Source organism: Otolemur garnettii, unplaced genomic scaffold, assembly GCF_000181295.1.
Source record: "Otolemur garnettii isolate 467f Iridium unplaced genomic scaffold, OtoGar3 scaffold00013, whole genome shotgun sequence".
NCBI lineage: Eukaryota > Metazoa > Chordata > Mammalia > Primates > Galagidae > Otolemur > Otolemur garnettii.
In genome coordinates, this window is record NW_003852408.1 from 12,215,415 (window position 1) to 12,223,457 (window position 8,043).

The window sequence follows — 8,043 nt, forward strand, 5'->3', positions numbered from 1 at the left end:
TGTAGGCATGTGATTTAGCAACCCCACCCCATACGGAAAAAACTGGATGTAGTCTCAGAAATCATCTTCTTCTGTCCCCTACTTCTGAAAATGAGACATCCAGAGAAAATGAACTGACTTGCCCCAGTAACCCACCTGGTGAGTGCCAGACCTGCCTGGGGATTTGGGGTCTGTCTTCCATCTATTGACTTCACCATCAAAGAAAACCAACCCTTCTGACCCTCTGCTAACAAATACCACAGAGAGCTAAAATGTAGTGAGTCCTTAATGTAAACCTGGCATTGTGCTTTTTTTAAGAATGACTTCATTTATTTCTCATACCAATTCAGTGAATTAGATGTTCATGTTAATCCCATTTTACAGACAAAGGCATTGAGATTTAAAGAGATTGAGGAACCAGTCCAATATCAGACAGCGGGGAGCAAATCTATGATTGAAATTCCAGAGCTCAATCTTTTACCCACAATACAGAGGGCACCAAAAAAGGTATACACCATTTTAAGAGAGGCTATCTATTTTTTACTTTCGAAATTGAACTGAAGGTACCACACTGGTCACGTGCCTGTGCATTCCACTACATTCCTAAAGTTTTATTTTCTCACGTTCCCCACATTGTTATCTAGCCCAGGAATTGGCTCCTTCTAGGTGGTGTCTATATACAAATGAGCACAGAACAGAAAGAACAGTACAGGGAGAGGGCGGGCAAGGCTCTGGTTCTCCCAGGGCTTTGGCTGGGAGGCAGGATGAAGCAGCCCTACTGTTCCCGCCTGCTCCTTCATGGACAGGAACGCATCTATCTGAACCACCCACAATACCTGCTCGGATACCTACATGTTCACTCGCCTCTTCTCCAGCCAGCCCTCCCTATTGCTGCGGAATCTTGCACTTTGGTCTATAAAATAAAAAATGGAACTGTTTCTCTGCCTTATAGCAGACAACTCTGCTCTCTTCGGTGGCAAATGGGGAAACACAGCCCCTTCCCCTTGGGCCTCTCTCCAGGCAATCTGATGATGGGTGCAGATAGACACCGGCTGGAAGTAACTGGAAGGACCTGTGTGTGATTTGATTAGAAGAGGGTGCCTGATTACATCCCAACCAGAAGAGAGCTCCTCTTCGCCCAGGAAGTGGATGAAGTTCCAACCTCCTCTTTGTGATGAGATCATCTGATCACTTGGTGATGAGAAATCCCCTGGGCCCTCAGCTGACAGCTGCTGTCAACCCAAAAAGCAATTGCTGATCCCACAGACTGCAGGTGCCCTGGCCGTTAGCTCGGGTGGTATGGGAGCCAAAGCAAGACACATGGATAAAGCATTCTGCAATCAACTCACAGTCACTTACACAAGCCACGAATTTCCTCATGTGACTGGAGCATCTCTGCAGCACCCAGAACAAGAACGCGCAAAGCCCATCAGTCAAAGAAACCAACATAGTTAGTATCCAGGCTCAAAAAAGGGACTCCAAGAAACAATTTACCTTCTAAATCATTGATTTATTAATCAATTCATCCATCATCTATGCCAAAGCAAACAAGCAGTGAGTACCTAGTCTGCTCCTGGCCCATGTATATCCCCTAAACAGTCCAGGTTCTTTAATAAATCTTCACGGATCTGCCATCCTTTAAGTTAATATTTTCAAACTTTTCAGAAATATTTACCTGAGTGGAAAGAGCTTAGGCTTGGGGATTATGTAAACCTATATTTTATTTCAATTTGAGTGTTATTTTTCTCTACCATTCTGTAGCCCTGTGACATTTACTCACTGGAAACCTCCGCAAGGTTCATTTTCCTTAAGCAGCCCTCTGAGGGAATAGAAGTAGAACTTCACGTCCCAGCATTGGCGTGAGATTAAGTTCGACCATATATGTAAAAAAGGCTACACCGTGCTTCGTACCCAGGAAAGCACTCAATGAACGGAGGCTTTGATTTTATTCTGTTACATTATTAAACATTATTTTAAAAATTGGCTTCCCTCCAAAAGGAAAAATCAGCCATATTTCCTTCAGACGTATATGTTAATAAAGGACTGGCATTCATCCACCTGTTTCACTGAAGTAGACATTCGTAAAGCCCCAATGGACACTACGTAAAACTAGTCATACGGAGGAGAGAGGTTGGAGCTGCTTTCTACTTTGTGGTCGTTAACAATTACATATTAGATAAAATAATCCAATTACAAAGTAAAGAAGCATTCGAAACTGAGAAAAAGCCTTACAATCAAGAGTAACGGGAAAATAAAGATTTCACTTTTATGAAAACATAAAAGTGGTGAAGAAAAGGATATATATGCAAAAGAGAAAAGAAATAAAAGTCAGAATCAAGATTCGTAGAGTGTAGGAAAACGACAACATGGGAGAGAAAAACAGACTGTCAAGAACCAAATAAAGTATGAAAACTATAGAAAATACGGTCTTTAATTTTCATCACTAGCAAAAGCAAAAACAAAACCATGTACCCCAAATACCAGTGATAAAAATCTAATCTAAAAATCATAACTTGAGTCTTAGCAAACAAATCTCAACATTAATTTTAAAGAAAAAGTATGGTACATTTATTTATTTATTTCAGGTTAATGTGAGGGCATAAACAACGAGGTTACAGTGTTTGCATTTGTTAAGTAGAGTCCCTCTCATAGTGGTGTCCCGCTCCCAAGAGTTGTGCCCACTGAGTGGGAGCACACCAATCCCCCCCTCCTCCCCTCTGCCTCCTCCCTCACTCCCCGCCCTGCAGTTGAATTTTTTCTCTTATGTAGGTGTGTGATAGATCATCTTCTGGCTTCAGTACTATTAAAATAAGTTTCTTAAAAGAAAAAACAGATCGCACTCTAATTTCAGATTTGATTTGATGGTATAATAGTGCATGAGATGAGCTGAGATGAGATCCTGCTTCTAATCCTCTATTTCTACCAGCTTTTGAATTTCTTCACAAAATTAAATTCAGATATCGATTCTTCTACTTGTTCAGCATTTCGTGGGATAGCTGGTATACATGTGTAAGATGCAAATGAAAACAGGTTTAGTATCTAAATTATTCAGACACAGATGTATTTTCCATTACTCAAAGCAATTTTCTGTTGCCTTTTCTATAACATGTAGATTTAAATGTGGTATTCAGAGTGTCTTCCATTTGAATTAAAAACCAGTATCTGCTTTTATTTTTGTACAAAAAGCAGATGCTGATACGAAAAGCGTATCTGATAAGGAATATCATGGCATAAATCTCCAAGGTAGCCTCTGAGTGTTTTAAACATTATAGACTTTTTAAAAAACTGTTAGTAGTAAGTATTTTTGCTTTTCTATTTAGGCTATTTTGGGTTGTAAGTAACAGAAAGTGAATGTTTATAAAAGATGAGGCAGCATCTCACAAAATTCAACAAAATGTTGAACAAACAGGGCTAAGAAAAGCAGGGAAACAGAGATAATGTGAGGACCTACCTACTACGGGTGTTCAGGAATTTTCCCTCTAAAAAATGCATTCTCAGCAAGAGTTGAATTGCCCTTAAGGAAAAAAAAAAACCTTTTTTTTTCTAGGAGAAGGGGTGAAAAAACTTAGTTTGTAAGGTATAAGAACATATATACATAAACAGATACACCAGATATCTGTGGCATTAAAATTTCAAGAGAGTGGGGACCATTAGGGAAAATAATATCTAAAAAGACTCCTAAAAAGGTTGAGAAACACTGCTCTAGTACAACTACCATGACTGAGAGTCAATTTAAGAATTTTCCATTTCTGTGATCCTCAATTTTCATCTCTAACTTCTTAAGACCTAGACTGGATTAACCAGGGCAGAGGGTAAGGCCACGCATTATAGACATTATTTTTGGAGACCCACTTTGATATCCCAAAGGGAATTCACAAAGACATCTTTCTTCACAACACTACCTTAACTGCCAAGCCTTCTCCTCCCGCAACTACCCTTCCCTGCCCTTCACGTCTTGGCTCTTTGGTGACGTCTTCTCCAATCAGTGAATTTCTCTCTCTCAGTTTCCCTGCGACTCACCATTGGGGTCACTCGTTTGCCTTTCAGAGTACATATCTTTTATCGCTCTTTATTTTTCACAAATAATATGACCCCAGAGAAATAACAGTGGTAAATATGCACTACAAATCTCATCCAGAAAGAAGCACTCCAAGTTAAGATCCCTTGATCTAGAGTTTAGGTTACCAAAGAAGTTATACCAGCCATTGTACACTTTGTCTCTTCATGTCAAGAATCAGGCTTTCTCATCACAAGACTGGAGAAGCAAGAATCCTAGGTATGCAATTCTGATAGGAGGACAATTGATGACCTAGTACACGTTGGGGCGGGGGGGGGGGAGAAGGATGCAGGGTGAGGAAAGGAAGTCGGGGTGTTGGGGTCACAGGGTGTGGTATACCTCTTGGGAATGGGTCACAATTGAAGAGAGACGTTACCTAACAAATGTAATCAGTGTAACTGGTTCCTTGTACCCTCAATGAATCCCCAAGAATAATAATAAGAAGAAGAAGAATCAGGGTTTCTTAAGCTAGTTTAAAATTGGCATGCTTCATATCCAGAGAGATATAGTCAGCCCCCAGATATCTTTGTTTCCCAGACATTCTTAGCCCTGTTTATTCACCATTTTTGTGAGATACTGCTTCTTCTTTTACAGATATTTACTTTCTGTTACTTACAACCAGTTAACCTAAAAATAAAAGCAAAAATACTTACCACTAAAGGCTTTTTTAAATGTCAATAATGTTTAAAATGCCCAAAGGCTACACTGGGGATTTATGCCACAATACTCATTATCAGATATGTTTTTCATATCAGCACCTGCTTTTTGTACAAAAAAGAAAAAAAAAAGCAAATACTGGTTTTTAATTCAAATTGAAATAAACTCAGAACTTTAACAGAAAAATAAAAACATATCTTTAAAGAATAATATATATTTAATTTATATACTGGAATGAACTGTGTATGATTGAGAATAAAGCTAAATTAAACATAACTAATTATCATAATCATGAATTTCAAATAGTAATTTCCAGTTTACTTAAGTAATCGTTGCAACCCTTATGTCGGCATCACTGGAGAAGCGTCTCTGGGAGGGTTGGTGTGGACTTGGGTCATTCATGCTTGACGCCAGGATGGAAGTGTATCAGTCATGTATATCAAGATCTTCATTACTACTTGCCAAAACAAAAACCCAGCCTCAGTTTATATAGTCACTCAAAGTTCACTTAAGTACGGCATATTCATCAATTAGTTGTTAAACACAAGTGGGTCTATTTGCATTTCCCTGAAATTTGCTGTTGCCCCAGTGAGGTTTTTGTTCTTTCATTCTAAATTCCTTATTCTGCCTCTCCGTAGGCAGAAGAGGATGGACTTTACTCCTCTGTTTTAGGATAAATAATAATGTTGGCATGCTGATCCAGGCAGAGGACAAAAATGACTGTCTTATTAATAATAATAGACCATGATATTTTCTATGTAATTTCAAAGAATATTTAAAATTTTTAAACTTAGCATATGTTTCTCCTTCTTCCTGAAATAGTGCTGATTTGCCTTTTGGAGTTTTCCCGTTCCTCAGTCTCATTTCGTCTGATCTGAGTAGGGCCTGCTCCTCCCGAGGCTAAGTCTCACAGACCAAGTCCGACTTGTTCCATGCATTGCTCTTGACCAGCAATTGGTTTAGAGATGGCCACAGTTTACTCAGAGAACCAGGGACTAGAGCACCTTACAGTTTTCACTGAGCACAGTTTTCACTGTGCTACAGAAGATAAAGTGCCTAGCACACAGCTGACTCTATTTATTTAGTTAGTTAGTTAGTTATTTAGTTATTTATTTATTGAGACAGTCTTACTGTGTCATCCTTGGTTAGAGTGCTGTGGCATCACAGCTCAGAGCAACCTCAAACTCTTGGGCTCAAGTGATTCTCTTGCCTTAGCCTCCCTAGTAGCCGGGACTATAGGCACCCACCACAACACCCGGCTATTTTTTTGTTCCAGTTGTCATTGTTGCTTTAGCAGGCCAGGGCCGGGTTCAAACCAACCAGCCTCAGTGTATGTGGCCGGCACTCTACCCACTGAGCTACAGGCACCACCTATTTCTTTAATTTTGTTAATGTGACAGATCACACTAGTTGATTTTCTAGTGTCAAGCTAGACTTACAACTTTTAAATAAATTCAACGTGGCCTGGAAGTAATACCCCTTTTTCTACCTTCTAGAAAAGTATGTAAGAGGCTGGTATGAATCCCTTCTTAGATATTTAGAAAAAATTACTCTTGATGTCATCTGAGCCTGAAGCTCTCTTGGTGTGGGAAATTTTCATCATATATTCAATTTTGAAATGAAAGACAGAATTCATGTTATCTATTTTTTTCCTTGTTTTGTTAAGTTTTTCTAGGAATTTGTTCATTTGGTTTCAATGTTTTAATTTATGAGATTAAATTGCTCATAATTCTCTTTTATTGTAAATTTAATATCCATAGGATCTCTGAAATCCTCTTGCTTCGTTCTTGGTATGGGCAATTTGTGTTCGCACTTTTTATTAGTTTTCTACAGACTTCTCAATGTCATTACTATATTTGGAAAGAAACAACTTTGGGCTTGTTGATTCTCTATAGTGTACATTTGCAGTGTATTTCATTGATTTTTTTATTTGATTTTATTATTTCCTTTATTCTATGTCCTTTGTTTCTAATTTGCTATTCTACACATACTTTTAGTTTTCTAAAATGTCAGATAACACCTTTAACTTCCAGCCTTTCTTCTTTTCAGGCATATCCACTGCAGGCCTCATATCCCTCACATCACTTATTTGTTCAGTTTCCTACCAGAAGTTTTGTTACATTGTATTTTCATTATCATTCAGTGAAAACAGTTTTAATTTTTATTATGATTTCTTCTTTGACTCATGGGTTACCTAGAAGTATATTGCTTAAGGTTCAAACGTTTGAGCATTTTCTAGTTATCTTTCTGCATTTATTTCTAGCTTAATTCCATTATGATTGGAGAATTCATTACATGTACTTTCAAATGTTTTGAAATTTGTTGGGACTTACTTTATGACCAGCACATGGTCAATATTTGGTAAAGAAATGTTTCATGTATACTTGAAAGAAATTTATATAATAAAGTTGTTGGGTGTAGAATTTTATACATGTTGATTAAGTTGGCAGATAATGTTGTTTAACTCTTTTGTATATTTGCATTTTTTATCCGAAGATTTTAACAGCTGTGTGACAACTCTAACAGTTGTGTTTAAATAAGTTGTATTAGAATAATTGCTTATTCTAATTGTTTTGGCTATTTATTCCAATAAATCCTATTGTGACCATGGATTTGTCAGTATATCCTTTTACTTCAGCTAGACTTCGCTTGACATATCTTAAGCTTCTGTTATTAGATTTATAGAAATTTAGAATTGTTATATTTCTTTTTAATTATTCTCTTAAAATTATTAAATATTCTCATCCAGTAATACTTCTTACCTTAACACCCACTTTGTCTAGCACTGGTAGATAAACCAGATACTTCTGGTTACTGTATACATAGTGTATCCTTCTACCTTATCTAACCTTCAATCTTTCTGTGTCCCTATACTTAAATATAGGGACACTTCCTACTTGTGAGCACCACATAATACAGCCTGGTAGGATGGGTGCCAAGAGTTAAAATTAAGTCGATTTAAGTAAAATAAAGAAAAGCATTTTCTGCACACCCAAACTTATAAGGTCCACACTCAGTGTATCAACATTTAGGTGTGGGGATGGTGAGTATCTGGCCCAGGAACAAGGGATTAATTATAATATCAAACTGGTTAAGAGCATATACTCCCTGCTGGCTCTTCTAACTTCTTGCCCAAAGTGGCCAGGATACCTGTTCCATGTCCTATTTTCTAAAATCAGGGAAAATTGTAACTCTAAGAAGTATGGGAATGGGGGACACTTGTTTGCCTAAAACAATGTTTTAGGCATGAAGTACCAAAGAAATGTCTTTATTACAAAATGGTTTTTGGCTCGGCGCCTGTGGCTCAAGCGGCTAAGGCGCCAGCCACATACACCTAAGGTGGCAGGTTC